General features: G+C 46.0%; 1 long non-coding RNA gene across 3 annotated transcripts in view; it reads right to left on the bottom strand.

The window, feature by feature from the left end:
- The window catches only part of LOC132249636 (uncharacterized), a 141637-nt gene that overhangs the window by 74140 nt on the left and 54791 nt on the right, over positions 1-12706 (bottom strand). Inside the window, exons 3-4 of one of the 3 annotated variants that reach the window (XR_009461145.1) lie at positions 3876-3965; positions 2318-2697 (exon numbers count right to left, since the gene is read on the bottom strand). This is a non-coding gene — a long non-coding RNA (uncharacterized LOC132249636). Of the gene's footprint in view, positions 1-2317; positions 2698-3725; positions 3966-12706 lie in introns of those variants that run through there. The other 2 variants (XR_009461146.1, XR_009461147.1) reach the window with 2 other exon arrangements.

Raw genomic sequence — 12706 nt, forward strand, 5'->3', positions numbered from 1 at the left:
AGAGATCTTATCACATTAGATAAATACACCAACACACACATTTTACAACCTATCATTTCACTTATCACTGAAGCTTAAATTAAAACACTAGAGTTAAAACGGACCCAAAATGTTCACCAGAGTATCAATCCCCTTTGAGCAAATATGGCCAACCTCAAAATATGAGCAGCTTTTATCTCTTATTACAGTTATGTCTGGCAGAGAAATTATCGCCAATGCTGAACCCTATGGATAAGATGCTGGCAAGCTGCCATCCAGATATGCTATTTGCCGCAGAGCAAGAATAGGATACAAATTTTCTTACTCTACTTCCGGCTTCCCAGCCTCACAGAGCCCTCGCTTTGTCGGCTGTCTGGGATTAGAACCTAGGGAGAAACATTCCAGGGCACAACACGGTCCTGCTCTTGTCTGCATGCTCCAACTCAGCAAATGCAGTTAGCATTGGGAAGGTTGTGTGTTATTCCTGTTAGTGACTATACCATAGTATTAGCATAAAAGAAAGACATATGAAGAACAAGTATGATGGAGCAAGCTTCCCTGCCAGTGTATATTAACCATCCCCCAAGGGACTATTTGCCAGCTAAGGGGAAAAAGGGAGAAAGTAGGCAAGGGGGAGGAAGAGAGCAGTCCACTCTGACCATTTCTAATCTGAATCGCAATGTGCCCCCTGCAACAGTACTGGGCCCCAGTCGTGGCCGTGACACCCCCTGGTGGCTACGTAGCTCCTGCCCCACTCCAGCTCCTCAGGTAACTTCCCTTCTCCTCTTGTTCTGCCATGCCTTGATGAAATTATTTTCTATTGCAGAAGGGAGGCTACCCCAGGGTCCCTAAGCAAGCCTTAGTCTGCTCTGGCCTGTGGGTCCCTCCCCATCCCAGCTAACCCCCAGTCCTGTTCTTCAAGCCTTAAATGGGGCCCTGCTTGGCCTTGTCAGTGCCATGAGGCACCATTTACCTTAAGGGCTATTCATGGCTCCTTCTACCCCTACGGCCACACCTGTGCCTCGTAGATGTCACTCTGTTGCCAGTTACTCCCTTATATAGGCTTTGGCCTTCTTAGCCTCAGATTATAGGTTTGTCTGGCTGCACACTAGAAGCTGTGACCTGGCCTTTCAGTCTTCAGGCTCCCGATGCCCCATGGCCACATCCATTTCCCCTTCTTTGCCCAGGCCATGGTCTTCTGCTTCAGCCTGCCTGTTACTTGAGCCCCTGCCTCTGGCAGGGCTCAAAACTTAGCGTGCCCCTCAGGCACCCCTGTGCCACCTGTCCTTCCCTCTAGCCACAGCCAGTATACCAGGGCAGCTGTCTCCCAGCCACATGGGGATCAGGACTGTCCTGATTCTTACATGGCCAGGAGAACCATCCCAGCAGCCAGGACTGCTGCATCCCAGCCAGGTGGGGATTGAGACCCAATTCTCATATGGCAGGGAGAGGCGTCCCTGCCCAGTGAGTCACTGCCTGAGAACCATGTGGGAAGTGGGGGAGAGGGGGCAAGGTGGGGATCAGGACCCTCCCAGTCCCTATGGGGATGCCTCTCTCAGTTGTGTGGGGATTGGATTGAATCCTGACATGGCTGGGATGCAGCAGTCCCAACTGCTGGGACAGCTCTCCCCCACGTGGGGATTGGGATCAGCCCCCTGTAGGTCCCTCTGGCTGCTGCAATGGGGCACAGCAAGGAAGGAGAGCAAGAACATCCCTGGTCTCACCTGCTCTGGTTGGGAGCAAATTACAAGCCAGCACATGAGTAGACCCTTTCCCCCCAGGCAATTTACTGCTCCTTTTTAAAAATGTGCAGTAACCTTATAGTGCATTAAGAGAGCCACCCACTGAATACTGGTTTTGATTTATAAATCCTCAAATACTTTGGGGGCTCAATATCTGAGAAATTACTGTTCTCTTTCTTAGACACAGGGCAACTGAGCACAAGTGAGACATTCTCAACTGGGATTTATAAGGACCTTGGTTCCCTTATTCCTGGAGCCCACACTCCTAGGTAATCTGATACAACTGTAGTTTGTGTCTTTGATCACAGTGCAGGACCTCTCAAGTTTGTGCCCAAGCATTAGGTACAGTTAGATTGTCTGAGGGCTTGTCTTCACTGTGTTTATGAAGAGTGTACTTGAAAGGAGGCCCTATGCAGTGTAACTGGATGTACATCTAACTTTTCTTCATCCCTCTGGACACCCATATCTCTCATTTCTTCCTTCCAGCCCCTTAAAAGCCCAAACATTACTATTATTTTCTGTGTTCATCACAATGCCAGCCTCTTCCACCACTTCCCCTTGCTTATTCCATCAGATAAAAATGACTAGGGATAATATTTCAGCCTTGCCATTAGACATCTTTATACCATAGAGGCAGACAGCTATACATAGGAGCCCACCAACAAATATCCACAGTTCAAAGGAACCTTCACTGAGATTCAGTAGGGGTAACCAGTGCAGGGAGAATTCAGAGGCAAAGGAAACGTGTGTCAGCAGTAAGAGGAGGTATAGCTGGGATTGTACACAAGGGTCATTGAAATAACGGTATTACTTAAGGCAGCCCTGAACACTAAACCTAATGGAAAGTCTTCTCTTCCCACTCTTGTTTATAACAGAGATGATTTACTTAACAGTAGTATTTCTGGGCTTCTGATCAGGCTTCTCAGGGCTTTCATTTTTCCTCTTCATAGACTTTCAGAGCAGAGGCTGTTGGCACCTGGTGTATCATAAATAATGATAAATGCATACAAGTCCATAAATAACCTATGTGCTCACTACTTTGCTTTCATGTTTTTTATGCATTCATAAGCAAGTGCACTCAGGGAAAAAAAAAGAATGGAGCAAAAATATTTCAAGACCAACAGTGCTCCTACCTACGTCATGGAAAATAGCAAATCTAGAGAAATCTGCTCCTGAAGCAAGAGGATGTCTTTGTTACTGCTCACTCTTCTAACTATTAATTGGTAGTAACTTGATTAATCCAGTCTATTAATCATTTGATGACTGGTTTCAGCTCCTCTCATTGTGAGAATATTTCTAGAAGGTGGGAGCAGTTTGGATTGCACAAAAATGAAAAAAGTATGGCTGTTTCAGTTAAGAGTGAAATTCAGGAGCTCTTTGGTCTATAGATCATCATTCAAATATATATTATCTTTCTGTTATGGAGGACATGGTTAGTATCGCTGTCTCAAGGAGGACAAGTTACTTTCCTCTCTCGTGGAAGCAGCTGTGAAACCTTTACTCAAAAAATCATCATTTGATAGTCTCACTGGAGACTGCCTTCTATCTGGTTCACTAGGTGCTCTATCTCAGAAGAGATAGTTATATAGTGAAAAAATATAGTGAAAAAAAGATCATAGCAAAAGCACTTAGGACTACAAACAGATGTTCCACTTGTCCCAGATAAACCATTTTATCCTGGGACAAAGTTCAATCTTTCAGATGCCTATGTCCATTGTCCTGGGATACATTTTCAAATGTTTTATGAGATAAGAAGTCCTAAGATTTTATCCTGGGATATCACAAAGTGCATCTGAATCATTATCCTGGGATTGCATTGTTGAATCAATGGCAGAAAAGCAGCACTGCATTCAGCAACTCCCTAAACCCTAATTGGAAGAGTGATGTGTGTACATGACAAACAGAGGATATTTTTGTTCTGGGACAAACACAGGCACAGAGACAAATGCAATGTCTGCTCCAAGCTTAGGTGCCAGGTGCTAATTCTTAGCAGTGATTACTTACCTTAGAGCCTAGATTGAAAGGTGAGATGCCACTTTGTCCTGATTTAAATTAAGCGTAGACAAGGCAAGGATACCAAGGTGGCTGAGTGGGTTGATGATATGCTTCTGCCAATGAAAAAGAGGGTTATGGTGATATTGTCAGGTATCTCACCTGCTTCTCATGATTAATAGGACTGGTGTGAACCAAAGCAGATGCAGATAGATCTTCTCTTGGTTGAACTTGTGCTTTCACAGTGTATTTCTAAACAAAAGAAGAAAGGAAAACAAATATAGACCACTGGGTTTGATTCTCCTTACATACTGAGTTTATAGTCAGCCCTTTACTTTGCTGTACCATCATCAACAATATAATAAACATGTCTACATTTTATCACGCACTTGACAGATTGTCCTCTTTGTGAGCAGGGATTTCAATAAAATACATATTTTCTGTGTAATGGGTGGTGGTGATGTTTTTGAACCTAAAACTGCATATCCACTTGCTAGATTTGGAAATAATTGAGATAATTCTTTGCTTGCTATCTGAGCTCTTCTTCAGCTGATGGCACATTTCCAGCTTAGCAAACTTTATTTACTATATACAATGAGATTATTTACAACTACAAAAGGAAAGATATTTTAGGACTTGACATTATGAATCAAATATTTAGAATTAAACAGTGCTTTTGGGGAGGGAGGGGTAAAAGGATCAATTATCAGATTTATTTACTCCTAAAAAAAGGAGCAAAAGAAATTAAATAGGAAGCCTGCATTATTTTTATTATGCTAGACATTTAATGTAATTATATTTCCACTTAACATAGAGCTCTTTTAAGCTTTGAATCAGCCTTGAAATACAGGAGCAAGCTAGGGATGAGCCCAAGTTCAAATTTTCAGTCCTAATTCAAAAATTATTTCCAAAAATTCTAGGAGTGAAGGACTTTCAGATCCAGGAATTTCATACACAACTTCTTAGCAATAAGGTCAAAAATTCAGAGTATGGAAATGCAGGGCCAAATCCTAGTCTATTTATGAAGCATCCACATATTTAAGTGCAATCCTTTTCTACCTTGCCTAAGTTCCTGAAAAAAATCTTAACAACTACTTTTGTACAAACTACAAACAATGGGAGATCATTACTAGACTATAGTTTACTCTAATGAGATCTGAGGTTATCACAGGTAGGTGGTGTCAAACCCCATAATCAGACAGAAATATGTCTGTGGGAAGAATGAGACAGATAACTTAAACTGCTAAGCTGCTAGTTCTGGTTTTATTTGTTCTTTAAAGAAATAAGAAGAAAATGGACATCTCTATTAATGGAAAAAATTACATTTTTAAATTTTTAATCCAATCTGACTTCTCTCTAACAATTTGGAGCATGCCCTATACTCCTTAGATGTATTTGCACTATTTGCCCAAAGAATAGGACCAAAATCAAACAGAATTCCTTAGTATAATTCTATACTACGCTCTGCTTTTATTTTGTGTAAACTGGTAGAATAGATGATCTTATTGTATGCTCTTAGCAAAAATTATAAAGGATTCATAGATTCATAGATGTTAGGGTCGGAAGGGACCTCAATAGATCATCGAGTCCGACCCCCCGCATAGGCAGGAAAGAGTGCTGGGTCTAGATGACCCCAGCTAGATGCTTATCTAACCTCCTCTTGAAGACCCCCAGGGTAGGGGAGAGCACCACCTCCCTTGGGAGCCCGTTCCAGACCTTGGCCACTCGAACTGTGAAGAAGTTCTTCCTAATGTCCAATCTAAATCTGCTCTCTGCTAGCTTGTGGCCATTATTTCTTGGGACCCCCGGGGGCGCCTTCATGAATAAATATTCACCAATTCCCTTCTGTGCCCCCGTGATGAACTTATAGGCAGCTACAAGGTCGCCTCTCAACCTTCTCTTGCGGAGGCGGAAAAGGTCCAATTTCTCTAGTCTCTCCTCGTAGGGCTTGGTCTGCAGGCCCTTAACCATATGAGTTGCCCTTCTCTGGACTCTCTCCAGGTTATCCGCATCCCTCTTGAAGTGTGGAGCCCAGAATTGCACACAGTACTCCAACTGCGGTCTGACCAGCGCCCTATAGAGGGGAAGTATCACCTCCTTGGACCTATTCGTCATGCATCTGCTGATGCACGATAAAGTGCCATTGGCTTTTCTGATGGCTTCGTCACACTGCCGACTCATGTTCATCTTGGAGTCCACTAGGACTCCAAGATCCCTTTCCACTTCCGTGCCACCCAGCAGGTCATTCCCTAGGCTGTAGGTGTGCTGGACATTTTTCCTCCCTAGGTGCAGCACTTTGCATTTCTCCTTGTTGAACTGCATTCTGTTGTTTTCTGCCCACTTGTCTAACCTGTCCAGGTCAGCTTGCAGCTGTTCCCTGCCCTCCAGCGTGTCCACTTCTCCCCATAGCTTTGTGTCCTCTGCAAACTTGGACAGAGTACATTTCACTCCCTCGTCCAAGTCGCTGATGAAAACATTAAAGAGTATCGGTCCAAGGACCGAGCCCTGCAGGACCCCACTACCCACACCCTTCCAGGTCGAAACCGACCCATCCACCACGACTCTCTGGGTGCGACCCTCTAGCCAATTCGCCACCCACCAGACTGTGTAGTCATCCACGTCACAGCCTCTTAACTTGTTCACCAGTATGGGGTGGGATACCGTATCGAAGGCCTTCCTGAAGTCTAAGTATACGACATCCACCCCTCCTCCTGTGTCCAGGCGTTTCGTAACCTGGTCATAAAAAGAGACTAGATTGGTCAGGCACAATCTGCCTGCCACGAACCCGTGCTGGTTTCCCCTCAGCATAATTTGTCCTGCCGGGCTCTCGCAAATGTGAGCCTTGATAATTTTTTCAAAGACTTTGCAAGGATGGAGGTGAGGCTGACTGGCCTATAGTTCCCCGGGTCCTCCTTCCTCCCCTTCTTGAAAATGGGGACCACATTGGCCCTTTTCCGGTCCTCCGGGACTTGGCCCGTGCGCCACGAGCGTTCAAATATTCCTGCCAGTGGCTCTGCAATGATGTCGGCCAGTGCCTTCAGCACCCTCGGATGGAGCTCATCCGGGCCTGCCAACTTAAAGGCATCCAGTTCTTCCAAGTGACTCTGCACCATCTCAGGATCTACACATGGAAGTCTGGCGCCTTGCTGCTGCCTCTCTACAAGCCCAGTGAGAGACTTGTCATGTCCCTCGCTTAGGAACACTGAGGCAAAGAACTCATTGAGGAGTTCAGCCTTGATATAAATGTTGCTATTATATTATATATAATTTTATTGTCAACTACTACTTTTTTACTGCATCTTCATTGTACCATCCTTATCCAGAGAGTATTGATTTGTATCTCCGGCTTCCCAGGTGAGTACCTTAAAAAAAGGCACTAAGCATGACTAAGCATGATATGGAGGGCAGGGGGGTAGGGGGGAGGGGGAAGTTAGTTCCTTTCAATATTTGAAGCTGTGCCATTCTGCAGTTTAGGTATGCATATGCAACAGAGTCATAGTTCTAGCCCATTTTCATGGATCTTTCTGCATTTTATATCTGTATATAAAATAGTCTTGGGAGCAAGGACTGGATCCCATGTCTTCTCCACAACATGGGTGCCTTAAGCCCTAGGCTTCAGGACACCTCTTGTTTTCCATCTCAGGCCCAATAAGTCTTGGATGCTTTTCTGTGAAGTGTTACAGCTTCAATAGGTGAGGTAGGGCATGAATGACATGTGCCCCCAGCAGCTGGGGGGGCATGGTGGTGGGAGCGCAGTAGCAGAAGCACATCAGTGGAAAGTGGGAGCTCCCACAGCCAGGAGAAGGTGGTGGCCAGCACTGACCAGGGCAGCGGCGGTGTCAGTGGCAGGGGGCGAGTGGTGATCACCCACAGGCGCCACTGACAGTCCCATATCAGGGGTTTACATAGCAGGTCCCCAATATTACCTGGAACTTATCAGTGCTACTGTAAGATAAATAATAAACAAGAACTGAGTAACCAGTACAAATGACAAAATTAAGATATTTATAATTTTTTATAATTTTTTAAATTTTATTATAATATTTATAATTTGTTTGCAGAAGTAATGCTTTAGCTCGTACCTTGTACTGCCACTCTCTCTCCAATCTCTCAGTTCTAATTCTCAAAGGGAATTTACAAAACTCCGTTCACAGACAAGCATATAAACTTCATTTCATCAACCTCCTTGATACAAAAAATCATGGACTAAATATAGGCATTGGATTTATGACATATTATAACCTGCCTGACATCTGACACCCCAGGTACCTTTCCACTATTTATCATCTACATTCAGTCCCCTTCCCTACTCCCAACCTCTCTCTCATCCACTGACTCCTCCATTTACATATTCATTGACTGCCTTTCTTGAATGCCTACCAGCCTCTGGCTTCTTTACTACTCATTCCATCCAGGAAGAGCACAAACCGACTGTAGATGCTTCCTCAGCCTGATGAAGGGTATTTATACCTGAAAGCTTGCAAAATAGAATTTTTCCAACTATTTGAGTTGGTCTAATAAAAGATATCAGATTTACCCAAATAATCTTGTCTGCCTATGCCACTATTTAGGCATTTCTAAGGATCTTATAACACCTTACACTGAGCCACACAAATGGTGCTTGGTGTTAGAGCTAGCTTGAGTTGGGAGCAGCCACACTGCAGGCCAGCAGGGATCTGGGACTGAAAGTTAAGAATCTCCTCTCTCATTCCATGTTTCCCTCTTGCCCCACTTTTACTTGTGGCTGCCTACCCTGTCTCTGTCTGGGGAGCAGATAGAGAAGGGTTAACCTGCCTGCCCAGACCCTACCACCACAGGACTGTTACTGTTCTCTGGGCTGAGTCTGCTGCAGCAGCAGCAGCAGCAGCAGCAGCCAGGCAAGCAGGCTATCCCTTCCTTGTCTGCTCCCCCAGGAAAGGCAGCATGGGCAGCCACAAATAAACATAATGGTAAGGCAGTGAGTAGGGATCTGGGGTGCTAGAAAGGGGGTGGAGGGGCAGTGGGCCCAATCCAGGCCAGTGAGGGAGGGGGTGTGGTGCTTACATTAAGGTATAACCTGGAGTGGCTACACCTTAGTGTAACATGAGCTGGGCAACATGGATTAGAGATAATCCTGCCCCAGAGTGGTGTAACTTTTAGTCACAAAATGAATGCTTAAATTGTGACACACTTGCCAGCACAGGGAGAGCGTGGGATCATGGTCCTGGACTCCTTCCACACAGATAAATTGAAAGCCAGGTGCCCACCAATCAGCTGAGTGTTGGGTCAGTTGGGAAACCATCCCAGCAAATGGAAACAGCCCCAGTGTTGTCTCCATCAGTCTGACAATCGGGTGTTAACTAATGCAACATGCTAGGGCCTAAAACATCCAAGGAGTGAATCTTCATTGAAGTGACTGATCTCTTAGTTGAACTAGAAGGATACTTGGGAGAAAAAAAATGGCCTTTCATACTATTTCTGATTTTATATACAGGTGTCAGAGGTACAGGGATCCATAGGAATCTAGCTCTCTAGGTCACTTGTGTTAGTCAGAAGTGTTAGAAAAAGCTTTTCTGCTTCTTATCAGAATTATTAAGAATGTGTTTATGAGATGTGATAGGAAAAAATGCTTCCTATACCATGTAAACTCAGCGATAAAATTTTTACTGATGTCAATCAAGATGCTTGAGAAAAGTATTCACAGTGTTGCATTTTTGGTTAAACTCAAAAATAACACAGGATGGCTTGAGCTTCCTTTAGAAACTTAAATGAGAAAATAGAGAGCTTTGGGAAGTAAGCCAGTAATTAGATGGACAGGATTCAAGTTTGATCTTTCAATTTGTGACCCATTCTTAACTATATAATTTGCATTATTGGAAGGGTGCAAAATGATGCTTTCCAGTGGGAGACGGAACTGATCTTTAACTTTGCTGATTAGTGTACAACAAACTTTTTCCAACTCCTTCAGAATAGCTCTAAGTGATGCAAATGCTCGTAGTATGGGGAACAGGCAGGAGGAACTTACCCTCCTGCGACATAGTGGGGCTCACCGAAACATGGTGGGACCCAACGCATGACTGGGTGGTGAATATTAAGGGCTATAGGAGGGATAGGACAGGGAGGAAGGATGGAGGTGTGGCACTCTATGTCAAGGAGAAATACACATCCTCAACAAGTAGCATGGAGTCAGAGGAAAGGGACTTAATGGTGGGGGTCTACTACAGACCACCCAACCAAGGGGAAGAGCTAGACCAGGAATTCTTAAGTCAGCTCATGGAGGTAGTTAGGTCAAAGGACATGGCCATCACAGGTGACCTGAACTTTCCTGACATCTGCTGGGAAGAGCAGTCAGCCAAGTCTGACCGCTCACGTAGGTTCCTAGCCAAGATACAGGACCTCCATCTAACCCAGGAGGTGCAGAGCCCCACCAGGGGAGATGCCTTGTTGGACCTGGTCCTGGCCATGGGCGATGAGCTGGTGAGGAGTCTACAGGTGCTTGACCACCTGGGCGACAGCAATCATCGGCTGCTGGAGTTCACCATCCAGCACAAGGTGGTGAAGGCCTGAAGCAAGGCAGCAGCCCTGGACTTCAGAAGAACAGATTTCAATGAGGTAAGGAGAATAGTTGGTCTCAGAGGGGAGAAGAGTCAGGTGTCCAAGAAGCGTAGGCATTCCTTAAGGAGACAATCCTCCAAGCCCAAAGAGTGGTAATCCCAACACAGATCAAAGGGGGCAAGAGGGCGCAAAAGCCCCCATGGCTCACCAAAAAACCATATGGGAATGTCTCCTAGCTAAAAAGGAGGCATACACCCAATGGAAGGGAGGGGCCATCACCAGGGAGGACTATACCTCGGTTGCTCGGGGCTGCAGGGGGGCGGTCAGGAAGGCCAAGGCGGAGACAGAACTGGGACTAGCTACCCAGATCAAGAAAAACAAGAAGTCCTTTTTTAAATACATAGGGGGTAAAAAGAAGGTACCGGGTAACATGGGGCCTCTGCAAGATACGCTAGGAAATCTGGTCCTCACACCAGACGATAAAGCTAACCTATTTAACAATTTCTTTGCCTCCATTTTTCTGAGCAGGGACCAAGTCACCCCCCCCCCCACCAGGACCCCCGTAGACCCCAGGGGAGGTGTATCCAGGCCTAGGGTCGGTGAGTACCTAATCAGGGGACTTCTGAAGGGACTGGACATATTTAAATCAGCTGGTCCTGACGTCTCCACCCTAGAGTGCTGAGGGAGTTAGCAGAGGTCATTGCAGGACCCCTGGCATGGCTTTACAAGCACTCATGGTGCTCTGGCAAGGTGCCAGAGGACTGGAAAGGGCCAATGTGGTTCCCATTTTCCAAAAAGGGAGGAAGGAGGACCCAGGAAACTATAGGCCAGTTAGTTTTACCTCAATTCTGGGTAAGCTTTTTGAGAGAATTATCCATGAAGGGCCAGCAGGGGAGATTATGCTTAGGGGCAACCAATGTGGGTTCATTAGAGGCAGGTCCTGTCAGACCAACCTGGTGGCTTTCTATGACCAGGTCACAAAATCCTTAGATGCAGGAGTAGCAGTGGACGTAGTCTTTCTGGACTTTAGGAAGGCCTTCAACACTGTCTCTCACCCTTCTCATTAAAAAACTAGGGGACTGTGGCGTCGCCACCTACACAGTCAAATGGGTCACTAACTGGCTGGAGGGCCACACCCAGAGAGTGGTGGTGGACGGGTCTTATTCAACCTGGAGGGATGTGGGCAGTGGGGTCCCCCAGGGCTCAGTCCGCGGGCCCGCACTGTTCAACATCTTCATCAGTGACTTGGACGAGGGGGTAAAAAGCACCCTGTTCAAATTTGCAGATGACACTAAGATGTGGGGGGATGTGGGCACACTAGAAGGGAGGAATAGGCTGCAATTGGACCTAGAGAGGTTACAGGGGTGGGCGGATGAGAACAGGATGGGTTTCAACACTGACAAGTGCACGGTGCTGCACCTGGGGAGGAAGAACCAGCAGCATACCTACAGGCTGGGGAACTCCCTTCTTGTCAGTGCAGAGGCAGAAAAGGATCTTGGAGTCATTATTGATGCCAAAATGAACATGGGCTGACAGTGTGGGGACGCGGTCAGGAAGGCCAACCACACCTTGTCATGCATCCACAGATTCATCTCAAGCAAGTTCAAGGAGGTGATCCTCCCCCTCTATGCGACACTGGTCAGGCATTGGTTGGAGTACTGCATCCAGTTCTGGGTGCCGCACTTCAGGAGGGATGTGGACAACACGGAGAGGGTTCAGAGGCAGGCCACCCACATAATCAGGGGGCAGCAGGGCAGGCCCTACAAGGAGAGGCTACAAGACCTGAACCTGTTCAGCCTCCACAAGAGAAGGCTGAGGGGGGATCTAGTGGCTGTTTACAAACTAGTCAGGGGGGACCAGCAGGCATTGGGGGAGTCCCTGTTCCCCTGAGCACTACCAGGAGTGACTAGAAATAACGGCCACAAGCTGGCAGAGGGTAGATTCAGACTAGACATCAGGAAGTGCTACTTCACTGTCAGGGCGGTTAGGATTTGGAACCAACTTCCAAGAGAAGTGGTGCTGGCTCCTACCCTGGGGGTCTTTAAGAGGAGGCTAGGTCAACACCTCACTGGGGTCATTTGACCCCAGTACTCTTTCCTGCCATGGCAGGGGGTCGACTTGATGATCTGCTCAGGTCCCTTCTGACCCTACCAACTATGAAACTATTTTCAAAACAACATTCAGACAAGGCAGGGTTTCTTTTGTTTGTTTTTTTTAATTGAGAAGGAAAAAAAGAATAATAGACAGGCCGGGCAGAATGAGCCATATTTAAATTAGGGCTGTGCAAAATTTCACCACCAGTTTCATTTCTACGCTGTTTCGACCTGTTTCAAGGTCAAAACAGCAAAATCAAAACGGAACAGATATGTTTGAAATAGCCTCAAAACAAAATGAGGCAAGTCGAAATGTTTTGCCCGTAGGCTATAATGGGGAAGATTGAAACTGCCTATATCTTTATC

This window comes from Alligator mississippiensis, chromosome 3 (assembly GCF_030867095.1).
Source record: "Alligator mississippiensis isolate rAllMis1 chromosome 3, rAllMis1, whole genome shotgun sequence".
Lineage (NCBI taxonomy): Eukaryota > Metazoa > Chordata > Crocodylia > Alligatoridae > Alligator > Alligator mississippiensis.